Source organism: Anabrus simplex, chromosome 7, assembly GCF_040414725.1.
Source record: "Anabrus simplex isolate iqAnaSimp1 chromosome 7, ASM4041472v1, whole genome shotgun sequence".
Lineage (NCBI taxonomy): Eukaryota > Metazoa > Arthropoda > Insecta > Orthoptera > Tettigoniidae > Anabrus > Anabrus simplex.
The window spans coordinates 161,717,759-161,740,814 of NC_090271.1; the positions used below are offsets into that span (position 1 = coordinate 161,717,759).

The 23,056-nt window shown below is 37.2% G+C and overlaps 1 long non-coding RNA gene across 1 annotated transcript; it reads left to right on the forward strand.

The window, feature by feature from the left end:
- Positions 1–256: 256 nt before the first annotated feature.
- On the forward strand, positions 257–22,253 carry LOC136877405 (uncharacterized). The gene is made up of 3 exons (XR_010860758.2): positions 257–440; positions 14,640–14,785; positions 22,021–22,253. It is a non-coding gene; the product is annotated as an uncharacterized lncRNA (long non-coding RNA).
- The last annotated feature ends 803 nt before the right edge of the window (positions 22,254–23,056 follow it).

Here is a 23,056-nt window from a genome sequence, read left to right on the forward strand (position 1 = left end):
TGTCTCATACTGTACTTCTCTCGTTCAGAATATGTTAAAGTAGGTTCTGATTGAGAAGGAATGTTTATTGATAACTTAATTGTATTCTCTGATATGCATAAGTCTTACCTTGAGGCAGCATGTTGTAATGGAGCCAGACTGTGAAATGATGAACCACCTGCATGTTCCACCTCTCCTCCCCCTCTGCCCCACTACACACAGTATGAGACAGGTGTGACAGGTCTATTGTACTTCTCACTACAGTAGGATGGATGGATAGTAGATGGGTTGGTGACTGATGGATTCGTGATACAATTATACTTGGGGTAAAGTTTACTTATAGACATTCCCACTTACCTCCTTCCAGTGCAGCTAGACTTTGATAGACTAATCGCTGCAATAAACTTGGATCTAGGTTTACTTGAGAAGAAAAGAAATATTTTTCTCATTTTGTCTCAAGTGTAAGTATCTGAGGACATCTAAGTGTGCTCGTATATACATTCTCTTAAAGCTAAAGAAGCTTTTCAAGTCTTCTGCAACTATTAATATTGTGGTCGTACCCCGTAACAAAAATAAAATCTGAATTTTAATAAACACAGTATGAAAAACCTACAAACTGTTTTCCAGTCAATGACCTGGTCAGGGATGGGATGAATGAAGCCCCCAACTTGCGGCGAGGATAGGAATTGTGCTGGCTGCCGAGGCCGGTCACACTCCTCTAGGGCAATGATTAATGACTGACAGATATGACAGATGACAGGGAAAACCGGAGTACCCGGAGAAAAACCTGTCCTGCCTCCGCTTTGTCCAGCACAAGTCTCACATGGAGTGACCGGGATTTGAACCATGGTGTCCAGTGGTGAGAGGCCGGTGTGCTGCCGTCTGAGCCATGGAGGCTCCCCTTTAATAAACACAGCATACAAACCATAATAAGCCCAGGCCCAGATCCATTCTTGGTGAGATGTAGAGTTACAAGTGTACTCTGGCTTCTGCAATGTGCTATCACTTTCAGTGAGGCATCTCAGTTTTATCCTTGGCTTTGTTAATATGAAAATGACAGGTATGAGTGATGCTAGTAATGACATTCCTTATGCAGCCAGTCCCTGTTATGAATAGGGTAAAAGTCTTCCTCAAAGGAGCACTTGGTATGGACATTTCAGCAGACTTGGTTGATTGATAAGTAACAGCACCTTCTGGTTCAGTAAGGAAAGCAACAGGAAACTACCTCACTAATTTCCCTAGTATGCCTTTTCAGTGATACCTAGGCTGTTAGGGATCCAATCAGCATCTGAGCTGATGACTCAACGCACATACAAACTACAAAGTGAACTGGCTGTGTGCTTTGGGACACATAACTGTGAGCTTGCAATCTGAAGTCCACTGTCAGAAGCCCTGAAGATGGTTTTCTATTCTTTCTCCCATTTTCACACCGGGTAAATGTTTGGGCTGTACCTATTAACATCATAAAATTTATAGTTCTAATCAACCTTCCTTAAATAAAAATATGTTGAGATATCTTCAACCTGATCAAACAGAGGACAGAAAATTATTAAAAGAAAGAAGTGAACCTGAGCTTCCTCAGTGAATCAGTGGGAGTATGCAGGCCTCTGGATCCCCAAAAAGTGGTTTAAAACCAGACAGAGGCAGTTAGATTTTGGAATGGCAGAAAGAAGTCCATTCAACACTCAACGTCTTACGATAACACAAAAAAACTTCCTCGTTTTTAAGCCACGTATATTGTTACACTGTGACAGTACTGCTTCATGTAATCATACGTTGTTGCAAAAATGACATGGACATGATCATCTGCAGTTTCCAGCTGTTGGCCAGGTCTGCTTGCAAAAATGACATAAAATAGTCAAAATAAATAATTCATGAAGTTTTGAAGTGGAGTAAACTGTTCAAAAGATATGAACAAGAACCTGCTTGAGTCTTCCTTCAAGACCACCCCCTCCCCCCCCCCCCCCCCTCTTCTAGCTTCAATATCAAAAAAATGAAGAACCTAAGTTAAGCTATACTTGAATTAAAATACAGGAGACTGTTTAAAATATTCCATTGTTTAAAAAATACAAGAAAAAGTCCCTATTTGAGACTTTCTTTAAATTTTCCCTCCTTGTTTGAATATCAAAGTACTGTCTGTCTGCCTGTCCAGCTCGGTAAGTCTTTAGGCTCAAGCCTGGTTGGATTCTGAAATAGCACCACCAAAGGTTATGCAGTTATACGGAAACCAGGAAAACCAATGACTGAACCATAACCTGTGTAGTGTGAACAACAGAGCAGATCATAAAAACCAAAGGCTAGATTTCGGTACTCCTCTCCACAAATTTATGTTTAGTTTTAAAATTGCCGTAAGCACTCCACAGCTGAACAGGTATGTTGGAAAGTGGTTTCCGTCAAAACGATCGACCTTAGGGCATATGTTCATAGGGATTTCTTGTGTTTTCCTCTGGTGGATTGTTACGGAGTAATTGCATTTCATTTGGTTTGTTGTCCCAATCAGCTTTGTATCTGTATTGCACTGGAAATAATAATAATAATAATAATAATAATAATAATAATAATAATAATAATAATAATAATAATAATAATAATAATAATAATAATAATAATAATAATAATAATAATAATAATAATAATATTTGTTTTGTGTCCATTCTAAATGCCGGGGTGTCGGAATTTTGTCCTGCAGGAGGTCTTGAACGTGCCAGAAGCCAACGACATGGAGTTGTTACCTTTAAAACATCCTTTACTGTACAGTACACTGACAGAACATATTGAACTCGCTGTGATCAAAGCGTACATGTTTCATCTGAGGGTTATTGCATTACTCTGTATTTTGTTTTGTTCTTTTTTGTTACAGCATATTACAGGCTTTTTCATTGCTGTGAAGGTATTTTCACAGAAACAAGGATGATTGTGGTAATGAATGGAATAAATCATAATTACATTTTTACTCCATAACGAGCCACCGGAGACCACAAGTCCCTTATACCAATATACTCAGAAGGTATCCCTGAACAACCTCCGAAAAATTGTTTTGTTTTGTTTGTACATTGCTCAAAATTACTGTATGGGTCATGTCGACAGTAAGAAGGAAAGGCAATTTTTAATTTTCCGTCTGTCTGAACACACATTTGAGAAAATGGCAGGACAGAATTTAATGAAACTCAGTATATAAAGTCAGGAAATAAGGCACTACAATCCATCTATAAATAACGTTATTCATGCTGTGTGAAATGGTAGTTTAGGGAAAGGCTTGACATTTAATTCTCAAATATATGTTACTAGTAGTCCTATCAATAAAAAATACTTAACAAAGTTATAGAAAATTAGATTTCCAATCAGCTATGACAAGACATATTAATGAATTTAGTATTTTGTTACTTAGCCCAAATCAGTGCCAACCCATGGAAAAATGGCTAAACAGAATTGAATGAAAAATGGTATGTAAAGTTCAGTTTTAGGCTATAAATAATTTTATTCATTATAGGGTGAAGTGGTAGTTTAGAGAAAGGACTAAAATTTAATTCTCAAATATATATGTTATTAGTGGTCCTATCGATAAATACTAGGGGCTGCCTGGCCAAGGTGGTAAAGGCGTGCTCGGTTCGCCTGGAAGGACGTGGGTTCGAATCCCCGTCAGGAAGTCGTAAAATTTCAGAAACAAGATTTCCACTTTCAGAGGTGCATATGGCCCTGAGGTTCACTCAGCCTACACCAAAAATGAGTACCGGTACCAGGTTAATTCCTGGGAGCAAAGGCGGCCGGGCGTAGAGCTAACCACTCTACCCCATCACGTGCTGAGGTTAACACTGGTGGAAGCCTTTACCTTCCACCCCTCCAAGGGCCTTCATGGCCTGTACGGAGGTGACTTCGCTTTGCTATTGATAAATACTACATAGCAAAAGTTAAAGAAAATGCAATTTCCAAACACTTATGTCTTATACAGTTTTACCTACCAATTATGGTAACAGAGATTTTAATGAATTTAGACTTTTACTGCTTAGTCCATATCAACACCAAGCATCACTAATATGGAAATTTCGTTCAGTCATATTAACCGATGTTGGTTATTGTCATGATTGTCCTAACATGAAAAACTGCATTGTCAACAACCCATATCGACATGAAGGGCATGAAGATGAAAGACTCACTAGGCCTTGCGAGTAGTGATGTAAGGAAGTAAGGAAGGCACTGGCACTGTGATTTGACACCGGTGCCAGAGACGGAACGGTAGGCACGGTCAATGGCAGATAAATGATTTAAAATGAACCAGTGCCAGTGGCACTGTCATAAAAATAAATCTGTGAAACGTTTACAAGAATAAAAAGGTTTGTGACATGAATATTGACCTTCTTTATACCGTTAGTAAGGACAAGAACCATCAATCAAGTCTGCTTTTCCATGAGTACATCGAACAGTATGGCGGGCACTGGCGGCTGGCACTGTTGCCAAACGAAGCACTATTGTGTGTGGCCACGTGACTGCCTCGTGCCAACGGCACGGCACGTACAGGCCAGTGCTTCTCAGATTCGTGCCGGTGTCAGTGGCAATGCACCAGGACAGATCGCTCCTACAGTACCTGCTGGTCAACCCGTCCTACCAAGTGCTGCCAGACTGTGCCACGCTCTGCTTTATTCTCTTTCGTGATGTTATTGATTGTCTTGAATTCCGTGTCAGTGGCAGATAAATGAAAATCTAACTCTTTGTGGAGCTACATCACACCAGATGATAAAAACCAGTACATAGCAGTGTAAGATATTTGTAAATCTTGTATATCATTCAAATCAACGATAACATGTTTAAAACGGCATATGCTTCGTCATACCTGGAAGACCACTTAATAGCTAGGCAGGCAGATTTGTTAAAATGGTGGTTGGGAAGAAAGCTTCAGTATCCTAACATTTACTATTTAGCTGTCCGAAAGTTGTGTGTTGTAGTAACATCCGCGCCTGTCGAAGGTGTGTCTTCGAAAGCTGGTCAATGTGAATGGAAAATTTATTTGAGGGTTATTTTGTAGTATTTTGCATGTAAATTTTGACTAAGAGACGAAACAAACTGTAAGTGAATAAAGTGAAAAAAATACTGTTCTTGAATGTGAATGGAAAACTTACTTGAGGGTTATTTTGTAGTATTTTGCATGTACACATGAATATAAATTACGGTATACCTATGTGTAGTTCCTTTTTTTTGTCAATACATGAAGCATAAATGTTTCCATACGAGTCCAATGAATAAGTAGTCACCGTGGCACTGACAGCGCTTGGCACTGGCACTGTGCACACCAGTGTCAGCAGAGGCACTGGAATTTGCACCATTACTTGCGAGCTAATACCGTGGGGTTGATAAAAAACAAGAGTCGACCAAGGGAGGTTGCATAAGATAGATGAAAGTGAGGAGAGAGACACAAGTATGTGGAAGCAGTGTTGGGACTCACAACGGGAAGTCACCATGTGGTTTTCTAGAAAATTTTGAGGATTTACCCTCGTTAAAAAATTTTTTAGCCCTGTTTGAGTGTTTTTGCCTATGAGCCTTATTTTGTTCAAAATTTAACGTTTAAAATATATCCTCAAACATTTGTAGTCTTATTCCCGCAGATATTTCCGACTTGTCTCCGTGGCGTAGTCGCTAGCACATTGGTATTGGAAATTTAAGTTGCTGAATTCGAATCCAACCTTGGTCTTTTTTAAATTTCCTTCCCTTTCTTTTCCATTTTTCTTTTAATGTCATGTTTTTGGTACAATATTTAATTTTTTAGGTTACATCAAATACTTTATTTGTTATTGTTTTTCTATTTACAATATTAATAAATATTTACATTATTGTTTACATTATTTATAATATTTGTCACATTTTCACTGTTTGTCTGACAATTACACTTATTTGGGTGGTATTTTTCATAGAAGCATTAGAATCAAAGCATTTCACGACAATGCCGGTCCAGAGCAATAACACTTTGACCTCATTACTTTATGCGGAAAACAGATGGTGTTCACATTTCCGAACATTGTCATTCGTCTGTTAACTTTGGTGCAAAGAAAGAATATTTGATCATGTCTACAAAATTATAACCTATAAATTTCATTTTTCTTCTGTATTGAAGTGCAATTATAAGAAATAAATTGACAAGAGGATCCACCTTTTCAATACAATATATCAAGTCCCAAGACTAATGTAATATTATTTACTTGATATATTGTATTGAAAAGATAGACCTTCTTGTCAATTTATTTCTTACGTCTACAAAAGCATTATATGAAGGTGACAAATCAGTGAATGGATTTTGATAGCATCTTCTCTCGTAGACAGATCTTTGTCCTCGTGTACAGCATGGACCGTTTTATAGTTTTTTAATGAGGCCTTTTACCTGCAAAAACAAAACTGAGTATGCTTACAGCTTTATTTCATATGAAGAGCAAAGTATTCAATAGACGCACTTATTTTTATTACTTACTTGTCGAAAAAAAGTAAATATTGCATGGTTGGCAAAACGGGGTGCAATGTGGTGGGATGACTTCTACGTGTGCCGTACACCTGCCATCTTCAATCGTTAAGTCATTCAGTAGGTACGAATCCGTTTGTCCTCCCCATGAATCCAAAATCATTAAAAAAAAATTTTTCCCACAAATGGCATTACTAAATTTCAAGAAAACTTCTAAAGTGATCTTTTGTCAACTTTCCCAATTTTGAAGCAGTTACCGATATGAAAACGTTGCCATATTCTACAGATAATTTCTCTAAATTGACTGCTACACAAGGGCTGAACATGCTCTTTGGTTCTTGCATGCAGCATATTGTGCAGTAGAGCTATATGTATCTTATTAAAATCTCCCAATTAAATTTCTGTTACTTTTTCTCCTTGGGTGGATAAAGTCCTTTGCAAATCTACCCTGTACTCACAACCTGTCTGATCAATATTAATCATGAACTGTTTCTTATATTTTCAGAGGCTATTTTCAGTTAAACACGTTTCTGAAAAACATATGCTTCTTTCAAATTGCATCCAAGTTCAAACCTCGTTTCGATTTGATGTAAAGCATTACTTTATGTTGTCTGATTTTGTATTTTGCCTTGAATTTCTTAACCCACGTATCGGATCCTGTGAAGCGAAATTCTTGACTTTGATTCTGGATTGCAGCTTGGTATGCCCGTGTCACTGGTAGTCACTGGCTTTCTTTGCTCCCGTGCTCGTGAAATCGAACGAGAGTAATTTCTCGATCATTACATATTTTTCTCTGCAGCTACCACATTTTGAAATTTTTTGATTGGGGATTTAAATGAGACTATGGAGTGGGTATGTGAGAAACTGGGAGTGAGATTTCTAGATCCTAATGGGTGGATAGGAGATAGGGATCCATGCTCAGATGGCCTTCACATAAACTGCAGTGATACGTATAAGTTAGGAAATTTGTTTAGAAGGGTTATAGGGAGGTACATTCAGGGAAATGGGGTGGTCTAGGAAACGGTGAAAAGAGTACAGAGATCTGAAAGACAAGTGGAGATGACATAAAAATGTTAGTGTTGAACTGGAGAAGTATTGTAAAGAGAGGAATAGAATTAAGTAATTTAATAAATACAGTATATACTTACCAGATATTGCAATAGGAGTTGAATCATGGCTGAGAAGTGATATAATGGATACAGAAATTTTCTCACAGAACTGAGTGTGTATCGTAGAGATATGATAGGAATGGCAGGAGGGGAAGTATTCATTCTGGCGAAAGAAGAATTTGTAAGTTACAAAAAAGTTAAAGATGACAAACATGAAATTGTAGGAGTACGGCTCATTTCTAAAGATAATAGGCAACCCGATGTCTTTGGAGTGCACAAACCAGGAAAGGGTAACATTGACACTGATTCAGATTTATTTGATAAGATAATCAGCTATGTGGGAAACGATATGGAAAGGAATGTGAGTGTAGCTGAAGATCTCAATTTACCAAATGTCAGTTGGGAAGGTAATGCGAACGACAGGAAGCATCAGAAACAAATGGCAAATAAGTTAATATGGGGAGGACAGCTGACTCAGAAAGTGATGGAACCAACTAGAGGGAAGAATATTTTGGACATGGTGTTGATAAAACCAAATGAGCTCTATAGAGAAACCAAAGTAATAGATGGTATTAGTGATCACAAAGCTGTTTTTGTTGCAGTTAAAAATAAATGTGATAGAAAGGAAGGTCTTAGAAGTAAGACTATTAGGCAGTTCCACATTGGTGATAAAGCAGGCATGAGGGAGCTTTTAAAAAGTAAATATGATCGGTGGAATAGGATAAATAAAAATGTAAACAGTCTCTGGGGTGGGTTAAAGCAATTGTTAAGGAATGTGAAAACAGGTTTGTACCTTTAAAGGTGGTAAGGAATGGTAAAGACCCACTTTATTATAACAGAGAAATACAAAGATTAAAAAGGAGGTGCAGATTGGAAAGAAATAGAGTTAGAAATGGCTGTGAAAGTAAGGAGAAATTGAAGGAACTTACTAGGAAATTGAATATAACAAAGAAGTCAGCTAAGGATAACATGATGGCAGTCATGAAAATTCTAGTGAAAAATAGAAGGGTGTGTATAGGTACTATAAGGCAGAAACAGGTTCCAAGAAGGACATTCCAGGAATCATTAATGGACAAGGGGAGTAGGTATGTGAGGATCTTCAAACGGCAGAAGTAGGCTATTCAGTCAGCAGTGTGTAAAGATTGTTGGTTACAAGGATAATGTCCAGATAGAGGAGGTGACTAATACCAAAGAAGTACTAAAATTTACCTATAATAACAATGACATTTACAATAAGATACAAAAGTTGAAAACTAGAAAAGCAGCTGTATTTGATAAGATTTCTGGGGATATACTAAAGACAATGGGTTGGGATATAGTACCATATCTGAAGTATTTATCTGATTAATGTTTGCATGAAAGAGCTATACCAAAATTAATGGAGAGTTGCTATAGTAGCCTTGTGTATAAAAGAAAAGGTGATAGACATAAAGCTGAAAATTACAGGCCAGTCAATTTGCCATGCATTGCATATAGGCCTAAGCTTTGAGAAAGCCTTCTTTCTGATTAGACATGTTTGCAAAATTAATAACTGGTTCGATAGAAGGCAGTTTGGGTTAAGGAAAGGTTATTCCACTGAAGCTCAACTTGTAGGATTCCAGCAAGATATATCAGATATCTTGGTGGTGGTGGTGGTGGTGATAATTGTTTTAAGAGGAAGTACAACTAGGCAACCATCCTCTATATAACAATAATCAGAGGGAAAAATGGAAGGGATCCGACACTTCAAAAAATGAAGCTATCGGTCAAAGAAAGACAAGGGCCACGAAGGGCATGAACATGAAAGACTCCCTAGCCCTCGCAAACCTAATAGCATCAGGGTCAAAAAAGAACAAGAGTTAACCAAGAGAGGTCGGATAGGATAGATGAAAGTGAGGAGTCTGGCACAAGTAAGTGGAAGCAATGCCAGGACTCAGCTAGGGTCTCGTGGTCGCCAACCCACGCTCCAAAGTTCAGAGCCCCTGGGGCCCCTTTTAGTCGCCTCTTACGACAGGCAGGGGATACCGTGGGTGTAATTCTACCGCCCCCACCCACGGCGGGACAGATATCTTGGATTCAGGAGGTCAAATGAACTGTATCACGGTTGACCTGTTTAAGGGAGGTGGTGGTGAATTTTGTTTTAAGAAGAAGTACAACTAGGTAATCATCCTCTCTGAACAAATTAGTGGAAAAGAAATTTCAAATAAAACAAAATTATTTATTTAACAAAGGAATTTGGAAACGCAGAACAAAATAAAACAAAATGTTATTGGATTAAGCCAAAAAATTACTAACGAATCAAAAGGGAAAGTGCGTTCTCTGAGTAACAGTACACTTACAGTTTAATTGCCCTTGATTAATCCACTGTCGCACATAAAGCGGATGACGAGATCAGCAGTAGTTGTGTCATCAGCTAATATGCGTTCGAGTGTTTCCTGCAGGCCGAGGCTCTGTGAATCCATCAAGCAAATTACTGAGTAGCCTAAAATTCCAATTAGGCTATATGTGAGTAATTATTGGGGAGGCATGATTAACATGAACACAGGCATGTGAAATGAGGAACAACTATTAATGCAAACATTCCTATAATTAACAATATTCACAAACAGGGAAAACAGAACAATAGAGCTTATTCCTCAAATACCAGTACATTTTTGAATGAGTCTTATGTGTCGAGTTTTCAATAATATTTACAAGTAAACAGAAAAATAGAATTTGATTCATAAATAAATATTTTAATGGAATGTCTATGTATGAAGCTATCAAAAATAATCACAAGTAAAATAGTAGAACTTGCTTCATAAATACCTTTTCTGAATACATGTCCCATTACTGTATATTATTGATTTTATGATATGAAATATGAAAAGCTCTACCACCAGATGTATCGCCTAAACAGTCTCCATTGGGAAATGTAGTTCTCTGAAGGAATGTAAAATCATCTACCTACTTCTTCAGATTTAATGCTTTAGCAGCCTCCTCGTGTAGTTTATATGCAGAAGGTTCAATGAATTTATCTCTCCTGTCCTGTATTTGTATGGAAATAACCCTTAAGTCCTTTAAGGCCTGAGGAAAACCTCTCAGTTGTTGAAGTTGTCATGGGATTATCATCACTATTTTTAAAAACTTGAACAGTTCTTGAGAGCAAATCGATAATAATGGTGTATGGCCTCCAGAGAGGCTTTTGTCTATGAGGATGGGGCTCTATCGAAGATGACTTTCTAATTATGAAATGGCACACACGCCCAGTTCCCAAGCCAAATGAATTAACCAATTAAGATTAAAATCCCCGATCCGGCCGAGAATCGAACCCAGGGCCCTCTGGACCAAAAGCCAGGACACTAACCATTTAGCCACTTAGTCGGACATCCTAAGATGAACTACTTTATTGATGTGATTGGTAATGTCCACTAAGTTATCAATTATTTTTCATTCAGCAATGACTTGTGAAACATTCCTCTGTGAAGCAAAAGATGATCAGAGTCTACAACATTTTCCATGGAGTAGTTAATTTTTACTTTGTTTGAATCATTCCCAAGTAGAACTTCCTCAAATTGAAGTAAGAAGTTGTAAGATGGTGTGTCAAAACGGGGAGCCAAACAATTTATTTATTTATTTATTTATTTATTTATTGGTGACAAAAAGTCCCATAAGCCTCGGACTCGTTATAGGGACAGTACAGTACATACGGTACTTTTCTTAACACGACACAATAATTTTCTTAAAACATTTAACTTATTTAGAGTTCTTTATAACAGGAGGCAATACATTATATTCCCTAAACGTTAATGATTCTATGCTTTCACTCCATACTTTATTGAATATTGGAGTGACAGGGATATAATCCTTAATGATCCCCTAGTTTCATATCTATGAATTTCACTAAAATGGGAGAATTTAACAGCAGAGTGGGTTAATTTTCTGTCTAGCTTATATATAAAGACTAATGACGAAAATGCAATTTGCTTATGGAATGGCAGAATATTAGACTCTGAAAAAACTTCTTGTGATGGTTTGAGAAATACATGATTCTGGTGGCTCCTTTTTGTAGGATTTCCAAATTATTAACATAATTTTTCCATCTTCCCCAAATGAAGCTTATGTAAGTTAGATGTGGGTGGATCATTGCAGAATATATACACTTCAATTGTTGGTGAGAGAAATTACTGTATCTTAATCTGTGCATTATTCCTATCAAAGGTGTAATTTTGCTGATTACCGAGCTCGATAGCTGCAGTCGCTTAAGTGCGGCCAGTATCCGGTATTCGGGAGATAGTAGGTTCGAACCCCACTGTCGGCAGCCCTGAAGATGGTTTTCCATGGTTTCCCATTTTCACACCAGGTGAATGCTGGGGCTGTACCTTAATTAAGGCCACGGCCGCTTCCTTCGCACTCCTAGACCTTTCCTGTCCCATCGTCGCCATAAGACCTATCTGTGTCAGTGCGACGTAAAGCAACTAGCAAAAAAAAAAATAATTTGCTGATTAAATAATCAATATGGTTTTTCTAGGAAAGTGTTGAGTCTAATACTATACCAATATACATAGCTGAGTTGACTCTCTGTTACTTGGTTCTTTAGGGTAACAGTGTTAGCTGCTGTGATCTTATGGGCTGTTTTATGGAAGATTATGTATTTTATTTCCGTCACATTTATGATCATTTTTTGAGATAAAGCCCAGTCCGATAACTTGTACAAGTCACAATGTATATCTTCATAATTTGTGTTTTGCTTAGTCCTTTATAAGTTATTAAGATATCATCCACAAATAATTTACATTTTCCCTTTAGTGTTAAAGATTGTATGACATTAATATAAATCAAAAATATAATTGGACCTAGTACTGAGCCCTGCAGTACACCCATTTTTATTTGTTGCTTAGAACTTTTGGTATCATTAATCATCACATTGTGTTCTGTTTGATAAATAATTTTGGAACCATTTGTGTGCTAAACCCCTAATTCCTGTTATGTTTGATTTGTTCAGAAGTGTTTTGTTGTCAACCAGGTCAAATGCTTTTTTAAGATTGATGAGTAGTCCTGCTGCTAATTTCGTTTCATCTAAGGTCTTTTGAAGATCTATTACTGTATCAAATATGGCATTATCAGTTCCTCTATTTGGGAGAAACCCATATTGATTATCAGAAAAGTAATTAGTTTTACATAGAAAATATACCAATTTAATTTTTACTACCATTTCTACGAGTTTTACAATCACAGATAATATACTAACTGACTTGTAATTGGATGGATCTGTATTACCTCCTGATTTAAATATAGGTACAATTCTGGTACACTTGAGTACTTGGAGTATTTCTCCAACGAGAACTGAACAGCTAATAATTTCCACAATGTATGGCACTAAGCTTTCAACAAAGGTTTTTAACATGACATTGGTTTTATCTTCTGTTAATTTATTTTTATTCTTTAGAGAAGTGGTAATTTTGAGCACTTCACATTCATCAGTTGGAGACATGAAAATACTATTAGTTTGATTTTCAGCTGTTGTGCTGCCATGAACTTGCTCATCTTCAGGAAGGCCTTTCCTTATATTTTCAGTTACGTTAACATTTAGTTCATTTAGATTATTGCACATGTCCTCCGTGTTTGTAATGCTGACATCATTTACCACCAGATGGCTGATTTCATGTTTATGTCCAGGCTTCCTATTTAACACTTCATTGACTACTACATACCATGTTTCTTTTTGGTTTTTGCAATTCTGTAAAATATGTTCATAATACCTTTTTTGTAACTCTCTTGTTAATTTGTTATTTTATAACAGTGGTATCTATCATTGTACCTTTGTTCAACTGAAACAAACTGCTATGCTGAATTATCTTCAGAATCATCATGCCGTTTGGGAGTCTTCATCCTTCTAGGCAGAGTGGGTGAATGAACTTCTGCAACTCCAATGGCCGTTTACATATCTCGTCACACACCTTTCTTTATATACTGTTCGAAACAAATTCTTGATTGATCGTATGACATGGTTCGTGATTGTGAGACCCACATAACAGAAAGTTACTGCCATTGAACATGCCTTGCACGAATACCTCCACTTCTGACTGCATTGTGTTAACTCACACTTATGAAACTTATATGTTCCTATAACTTGCAATTCTGCACCTCTTTTGACTGTACATGCATAACATGTTAATTGCACGGATTACTTCTACGAAAACTCCAGGGAGTCCGCATAGCTGTTGTAGCTGTTAGTCAACTCGAGTCGCCCGTCCACTCATCGTTCAACCAACGTTTCAAGGGTGGTACCCTATTCTCTTCCCAAACCCATTAGTGAGAGCTCACAGAACTCTCTGGGTATAACCTTATCAGTGCAGCTCAACCCATCCCGCAGCAGACTTGAGAGAACCAAACTTGGGACTTTCTTCTTAAATCCTGTTACACTGTAATTCTGTCTCAGGGCTCTGAAGACTACCAAACTCCACATTTTAAGGGGACTTAAAATCTACGAGGAGAATGTGGGGGTGAGGGGAGAAATGGCACTCTGCCCCTCTGAAATCATTTTGGTGGAGGGCAAAAAAACACCTTGTCCCCCCCCAAAGGGACATTTTTTGCTTTCTCATCATGAAATAAAAAGAAAATTTACTCTTTTCTGATTCTATGAAAAAACCAGACAAAACATCAAGTATAGATTAGTCAAGATGAATTGTACATCTAATTTGACATGGTTTATTCCAATATCATAAGACTGTCAAGGGCATATTCCCTTTAAATAAATCCTTGTAAGCAATTGGTTACTTCTTAGTATTGCAGATGGTCTTTCAATTGAACATACAACTTATTAGTATATATCTGAACTTGTTATGTTTATTATAGGAAGAATATCCATGATTATCACACTGTTAAATAATACAAGGGTTGGATAGTATAAAATGAAAACAAAAGAGAATCCCACTCATATCCAAACCAGCATGTCAGATTTGTAGGTCAACAAGGTAATACTTTAAGTACATAGTTCTTATCATGAGTTGAACTTTGAACTCTGACTCAGACAGTGGCAGTATTCTTAGTATTGGAATACACAACAATTCAAATAAGACATATGGTTTACTCAGATTTATAGATTAACATTATTCACCAAATATTCTATATCACAATGTTGTTCTCAGCTAATTAGACTGGGGCCACTATCTCGCCATCAATAGCTCCTCAATTCTTTTCACAAAGGCTGTGAGAGGACCTAAAAACCAGTCCTCAGATCAGATGAAAATCCATGACCTGGCCGGGAATTACACCTGGGATCTCCAGATAAGAGGTAGGTTCGCTATACATAGATCATATGGTCAGCTAATAATAGTAATAATAATACTTGTTTGGTATGCCTTCAATTACTGTAGATTTCAAGAGATGATTAGGTGCCATCACATTTAAACACCCTTCATTGCCACAGATCTCAGCCAGGATCAGCCTTGCTATTTTGGAAACAAAACAACAGTGGGTAATCGACTGCCCAACTGGGGTTGGAAAATAAATATTTATTTTGTTATACAAATCAGGACAGTCAAAAGTCCGATCAAAGTCCAGCTTCTTGGCGATATGAATATGTTAAAATTTCATGTTTTAGAATTGATAATGAGAATGATGATAAAACTGAAACAAAAAATCCTATATCCTTTAATCATCATTATCATCATCATATGGCCTTAATTACCATGCCATCTTGGTTTGACACCAATTAGGAGAGGCTACCTGCATATAATTTCTGTATTCCATTTTCCACTACTTGATGACAAAGAAATCAGAACTCCATTTGGGTAAGCTAATGCAGATTTTTAATTAATTTTGTCAGGTTAACACAGTCTATCATGAACAGATGTTTTCATGCGAACACTATATAAAAATTATGACTTGTCTGCTGAGTTTGAATCCATAATCTCGGGATCTGGAAGCCAATAGTACATTGATCTACAGAGGGAGCTTTAAATTAATCATCTTTATTCATTAGAGAGAACAAACCTCCCCTTCACATATTGTATTGCCTTAACTTCACATTCTCATTAAAACACTCAAAACCTTAATGCATTTTATTTTTATTTTTTACAATTTGCTTTACATTGCACTGACACAGACAGGTTTTATGGCAACGATAGGATAGGAAAGGGATAGAAGTGGGAAGGAAGTGGCCGTGGCCTTAAGGTACAGCATTTGCCAGGTGTGAAAATGGGAAACCATGGAAAACCATTTTCAGGGCTGCCAACAGTGGGGTTCAAACCCACTATCTCCAAAATGAAACCTCACAGCTGTGCAACCCTAATCACATAACCAACTCGCTTGGTCCTGAATGCTTTGAAAGCACTCATAAGTCTTTTGCAGTATTCTTCACTCTCTCTGGAATACCTTGACTAGCTTCAGGTAAAGATAAATTATGTGACATAATTGGCGAGCGAGTGTGCAAAGTGTATTAAGTCATAATTTATACAATGCCTCGTGTTGTTTGGTTCCCTAACTATGCGAATTTATCTGCAATTTATTATGAGGAGTTACTGCATTGTTGTGAACAGTATTAGGTTCCTGAAAACATTATTCAAATTACTTATATTACATAACTCAATTTTGGGTTTCAAACTGAACTTTAAAAATTGACTTTCTCAAAACTAGTAAATTCTGACATAATGCACTTTACACAGCCACCTGTCAATTATAACAGTACAAAGGGAGAGGGTGAAACCCAGTGCCAGCACACAGGCTACTTCTGTTGAATAACATGAAGGGGTCTGCTCAAGGCTTAACATCTCCATCTGATGGACGAATCACCATCAATAGCATCATATGCCCTCACTCTATATGAAAACTGTGGAGAGTTTTCGAACTGAATCCAGGCTTATGGCATGTAATCTATCGATTACAGACAATTCCTTTGTGTTGTTTCTTCTAATTTCAAAAGTCATCTTCATTACCGGTATTTTCCTGATCGATGGGTCTGATGACCATGCCGTTATAAACAAAAATACCACACCAACCACCATCATCGCCAGTTAGTTCAATACAATGAAAACGGAACAATATTTATATGTCAATGATGCTCGCCGTTGATGGACTTCGTAATAAAAATCTGAATTCATGAACACAGTATATCCAATATTATAGCTCAATGGTCAAGACATATCAGATATAAAAGACTGGAGACTGGGTTTTCTATGCCTTTTTGTTACATAAGATATAATATTTTCAGAGATGCAAGTTTACAAATAATGCATAATCACAAAAATCAATGTTATGTTATTATTCCTCATATGGTAAGAATGCATGAAACAAGTAAGATAGTAAACTATATTTTACACAACTTTCATTATCCTCAGTTGGTAAAGCTAAAATTAACAGTGGAATTTGACATTTCCTGTTTTGATCCCCTTAATACTGCTATGCAAGTTACATTAATTAAATAATATTCTTCTTCTTCTACTGCTCTTCCCCACACCCAGTGGGGTCGTGGGTGCAACTTGTGTTGCACATGTGACTTTGGTATTGATTTACGACCGGATGCCCTTCCTGACGCCAACCCTATCTGGAAGGGTGTAATACTATTGTGTATTTCTGTGGTGGTTGGCAGTATGTATGGTGTGTTGTCTGAATATGAAGAGGAGAATGTTGGGACAAATACAAACAACCAGTTCCCGGGCCAGAAGAATTAATCACACACGATTAAAATCCCCGACTGGCCGGGAATTGAACCCAGGACCCTCTGAACTGAAGGTCTCAACGTTGACCATTCAGCCAAGCAGTCGGACACATTAATTATATAATATATAGTCTAAACTAAGGTCTAATGCACAATGCAACTATCCTTGAACTTGAATACAGAGTTTCGAGAAACTGAGTTCAGTTGTTTTCCCAAGATGTCATAAAAGCAAACTCAATCTATTTTTGACTCTTGTACACCTTATCAGAGATAAAAATGCAGTATGGAACAAACATATGAAGTGACAGGCTAAATTATAATTTCATTTATATAGGTTAGAGAAATAAAAATTACTTATAATAACAGCCTTCATTATTCCTATTTAAGTAAACCAAGTTAACTAATGAACAGAGTTAATGATGGTACAGAGTGTTCCAAGTTTTGAGGTGAGGTAACTTCAATGCTGGAGGAGGGAAGTACTGGAACACTCACCATATTCACCAGACCTGTCTCCTTGAGATTTTGACCTTGTTCCCAAAGTGAAAGAACCACTGCATGGAGGTATTGAAACACGAGGTTGAGGTGACTGGTATCAGAGTCTCCTGCATTGTTGGCAACAAATGGACTACTTAGACAGTACGGTAACATTTACAGTAAACTCTCTACGGATGAACATTATGTAGTAAAAGGATTTCATGGCTGAAAGTTTCCTTGTTTTTTATATCCTTCACCGGGTAAACCTATTTAAACCTATTTGACATTTTACGTTAGGGTGGGCTGAAAAATAGGCCAAGGCCCTTCAAGGGCTGTAGTGCCATGGGGGGTTGGGGGCCGAAAAAACTCCAATTATTTTTTCAAAGTCGTAATACCGCGGAAAAGTTGCGAATTGGGGAGAATAAAACGGGGCAAAAGTAGAAACAAAATAGGTTCATTTCTTCCGGTCACGCACGTCCTCTAAAGTTTGCCGAAATAGGGAAAAATATATATTTTTACGATAATTTTCTACCTTGCATAACTTGTCAATATTTAAATGTAATAGCTCTAGTCAACTCTTACTCCACTCAATAATGATTAAGAAAAAAGAATGGTTCAAATTGGTTAAGGTCTTCCGCTCGCGCAACAGCCGTCAAAAAGCTGACAAATTCTCGCGCTCATCGTAACTCGCTCGGGTCAAAGACTCTGACGCTCAGCCCACCTACCACTCTCGCCACCACGCCGTGCCATTGTTGTCAGTCTGCACTTATCCCTTGTATTTAATGTGTGTTTCATTCGCTCTTCCAGTTACCACTGTGGCATTTGCATCTACTGTACTTCGATGTTTGTTTTGTGTTATGACATTTTTGTGTAACTTTGTGACTTAACGGTGGTATACTATGGCTGTACCTCAGAAACTCATCACAAAACAGGTACCGTATTTGATTGCCCTGTATTTGCTGCACCTAAAGACTTTTCATCAAACAAGCTTAAGATAAAGTCAAATTTGTTATCCTTCTAGTAAAGGTAGCGATAGCGACCAAGATATTGGTCTTCATCATCAGTTTCAACAATATTTACATTTGAATACGAGCACGAGGGTTTCAGATGAGATTCAGATTCATCATCCAGAGTTAAATGGCTGTCACGCGGTCTCCTTTCCAATGATTTAATACGGTACGTTTCTTTGTTTCAGACACGTCCAACCCTCCAATTTTTCCCATTCCGTGTGCTCGTAATAAGTAAACAAATCTTAGCTCAATAGCAGGTATTTTGTTTGATTTTGCACCCAGTTGACAGTTATATCGCATTTACATAAATCAGGGGTTCTGTTACAAATGCAATGAACAAAAATGGGGCACTTGCAAGCCGATACGTCAAAAAGCAATGAGAACTTTTGCTTAAACTCCTCAATTTTCTGCTTAAACGAATCTTTATTCTTATCCCGAGTATATGGTTTTCGAATGCTGTAATATTTATCATGCAACGCTTTTATAAATTGCACAGTTCTCTTATCTGTAACCGTTGGGATGGATGCTTTCTGATACACACCAATTATTTTGTTAGCTACTGTACTTGCAACGTGTGAAAAACTGACGCTCTTATTATTAACTTTAAGCGCCAAGTGGTATATCTCCAGTGAACAACACCGAATCACGTCCTCACCAGTAGGAAGCTTGTTCGATGAAAAGTTTTTAGGTGCAAGAAATATAGGACAGTCAAGTAACCTGTCTTGTGATGAATTTCTGAGGTACAGCCATAGTATACCACCGTTAAGTCGCAAAGTTACCGTACCGTACACAAAAATGTCATAACACAAAACAAACATCGAAATACAGTAGATGCAAATGCCACAATAGTAACTGGAAGAGCGAATGAAACACTCATCAACCACGAGGGAAAAGTACAGACTGACACAACAATGGCAGGGCGTGGTGGCGAGAGTGGTAGGTGGGCTGATCGTCAGTCATTGACCCGAGCGAGTTACGATGAGCGCGAGAATGAAGACCTTAACCGATTTGAACCATTCTTTTTTCTAAATCATTATTGGTTCTAGTAATAGTCGACTAGAGCTATTATATTTAAATATTGACAAGTTAAGCAAGGTAGAAAATTATCGTAAAAATATACATTTTTCCGAATTTCGGCAAACTTTAGAGCACGTGCGTGACCGGAAGAAATGAACCTATTTTTTTTTTTTTTTTACCCCGTTTTATTCTACCCTATAAGCAACTTTTCCGCGGTATTACGACTTGGAAAAAAGAATTCGAGTTTTTTTCGGCCCACCCAATTATACATGCATTTCACAGCACCCTACGCTCCCCACTCCCATCTGTATATTTCCATTTGTCTGGTAGATCCCTCATTTGTATGAAAAAAAATAGTTGCTATGACTTACACATCACCCCTTGCATTAAATGCGAGAAACATTCCACAATTAGTATATATGTAGATAAGAATACAACTCCGTAAACACAGAGCCTCATTGTGGAAAGAACAAGGAAAATAACAAGAAGATCTCCATGCTCTTAGCTTGGGAGAGTGGGTAGAGGGATTTCTAGCTTAGTCTCATTGTTTCTATTTACTTGTGCCAGTCTCTACACTTTGATCTTTCCTATTCAACTTTCCTTGGTCAACTTTCGCTCTCTTCTGACCAAAATAAGTCCTCCGATTAGTGTTAAGAGAGGATTGTTGCCTAGCTGCAATTCTTTTTAAAACAATAGTCACCACCACCATCATAAACAAGAGAGCGCAACAGAAAGAGGAGACAAGGACAAGTGGTTCATGCCCGAAGTTTTGTGCCACTGACCTTTATTTAATAAGAAAACTGCCCACATACCTGTTGGCAATTTGGATGTATCTGTAATACCGCTAATCAAGTAGTCAGCGTTTCAGACTTTCACACAGGCATCTCTAGTTCAAAGCATGCGAGCTCTCATTTTTCTATTTTTGAAGTGATCATTAAATATTGTGTATATTTCCCTTCTTTGGAATGTGATTGGAGAACTCTAATATTGTTGACTGTCTTAAGTCAATCAACATACATGTTGGCTGGATACCAGAGAGCAATCTTCCATTAGTTTCACTTAAATAAACCATCATGTGGAAGCAGCTCCAGTGGGCCGTATCACAAGTCTTTCTGTTGAGTGTGCGACAGACACCAATACAATAGAGAAACATCTGTCACAGCTGGTTTCTAATGAACAGAACAGCAAACACAGCATTCACCACCTGTACAGCTAACGAGCCCTCTTGCAGAGGCTTGTGAGTATGCCCATATTAAGAGCAGAAGTAATTCCATTTACATCTGAGCATTCTCACAAGAGCCAGTCATGTTCATTTTTGTACATTTTTAACTAGAGTAATTTTCTGAATAACTTTTTAGTAAAATCAAGTCACTCAGGAAATGTCATGCTTGAGTGCTATTCTACAAGATAAAGCCTGATCGACTGCTTTCATAAATAATGAAACAAGTTTGTTTCATCAGTCTACATTAACACATCAAAACTTATTTAAATTCCAATAAAAAACAAGAAGTTTCTCAACAATGTATATAGAGTTCAATTAAACAGGTCATTATATGTGTAATTTGAGTCCATTTCCATAACTTCTGCTGTTTTATTGAAGGTGAAGTAATTTTATCTTTCGCACAATATAACACTAAAATGCTCTATAGCTAAATGGTTAGCATGCTGCTCTTTGGTCCAAGAGGTCCTGGGTTTGATTCCTGGCTGGGTTGGGGAATTTAACCTGAACTGGTTAATTCATCTCGCTCGAGAACGGGGTGTTTGTGATTTCTTTCAACATTAGAAATCATCTTAGGTAGCGCCCAATCCTCACACACATGCAGGTCGCCTATAGACTGTCAACTTGAAAAAGACCTGTACCAAGCCTCTCCAGAGGCCATACGTGATTATTATTATTATTATTATTATTATTATTATATTACACTAAAATGTAGATCGAGTCATACATATAAAAAGAGAGAAGCATGAATAGGAGCATATAATAGGAAAGAGACTATGACAGATCTGCATCTGAAGAGGAAGAAAAAGAAATGAGACAAGGACAAACATGAAAATCCAATCTTCAAAATGGCTCTACCCTCATCAATTCCAATTCTTGTACAGATCTAAATGGGTGATGAATTATTAATAACAATAATTACAAATTAAGTTTGACAAAATATTAAATGTGAGGAACATACAATACCATGTGGTCATTCATATTTTGAGCAACTATACATGACTTGGTTTGTTACATGTGTGTTCCTTTCCACTTATTATAGTCACCTGATGGGTTACTTTTTTCCTTGTGTGCTTGTCCTGTTTTTCTGGTTTTTACCAACTGCATTTTAATCTTATCTTTTTCTTTCTTCCTTTTCCTTGCTCATTTAGCTTTCCTCGTCTCACATCAAGACTGAAGATCTATGAAGAAATGATATGGAATGGACAAAATGGACATAGAAGAACTGGGGTTGATAAGGAGAGAGCCTATCAAATTATCCTTGACCATTTGTTTCTTCACATTTGTCCCAGACTCCTTTTGTAACGCTCCATCTTCCAACGCTGACCTGTTTATATAAGCAAATTATCACAAAATAATTTATTCTATTGTACCACCTATTCAATACATGCCACTTGCTATGTGGGTGAAATTTACATAATACTATGTACACTATGTATGTGCGAACTCTATGTATGTGTATGGGTGAAATTTACATAATACTATGTACATTATATTGCATCTGCGTAGTGTGTACTGATAAGATAGCAGCAACAACATTCAATGATTGCTGCTGCCATCTGGTCTTCATTCTATGAACTGCTTTCCTATGCGCCGTCTAGCTTTCAGATTCTCCTTCCTCCTGCAATCACTTCTTCGCATCAAGTTTTGATGTTACAAAGCCTTCCCCCGACAGTGACAACTCCATTAAATAAGAATATAGAGTTAGATGAAAAATATTTGTACACACAATCATCAATGATCTGCATTTAGAGCTGTTGCTGTTGCTATCAGTTGTTTGCCTAGTCTTTTCTTAAATGATTTCAAAGAACTTGAAAATTTCATTATATTACCGGTAAGTACATAATACAAAATAAATAAGTTAAAAATTGAAATGCAGGAAAAAATAGGTACTTGTGCAATATCATACACACTCATTACAGCACAAAACTTATGTAGTTAATAATAATAATTTATATAACTCAAATTTTTTCGCTACCTTATGGTTTTCCACAGTTCTCTAAAAGTCACAATTCTAATATATATATGAATTAGATGTAAAAATACCTGTGTCCACAATAAGTAGCCTATGTATTAAATATAAATCAAATAAGTTGCTTTACATCGCACCGACAAAGATAGGTCTTATGACGACGATGAGATAGGAAAGTGCTAGAAGTGGAAAGGAAGGGGCCGTGACCTTAATTA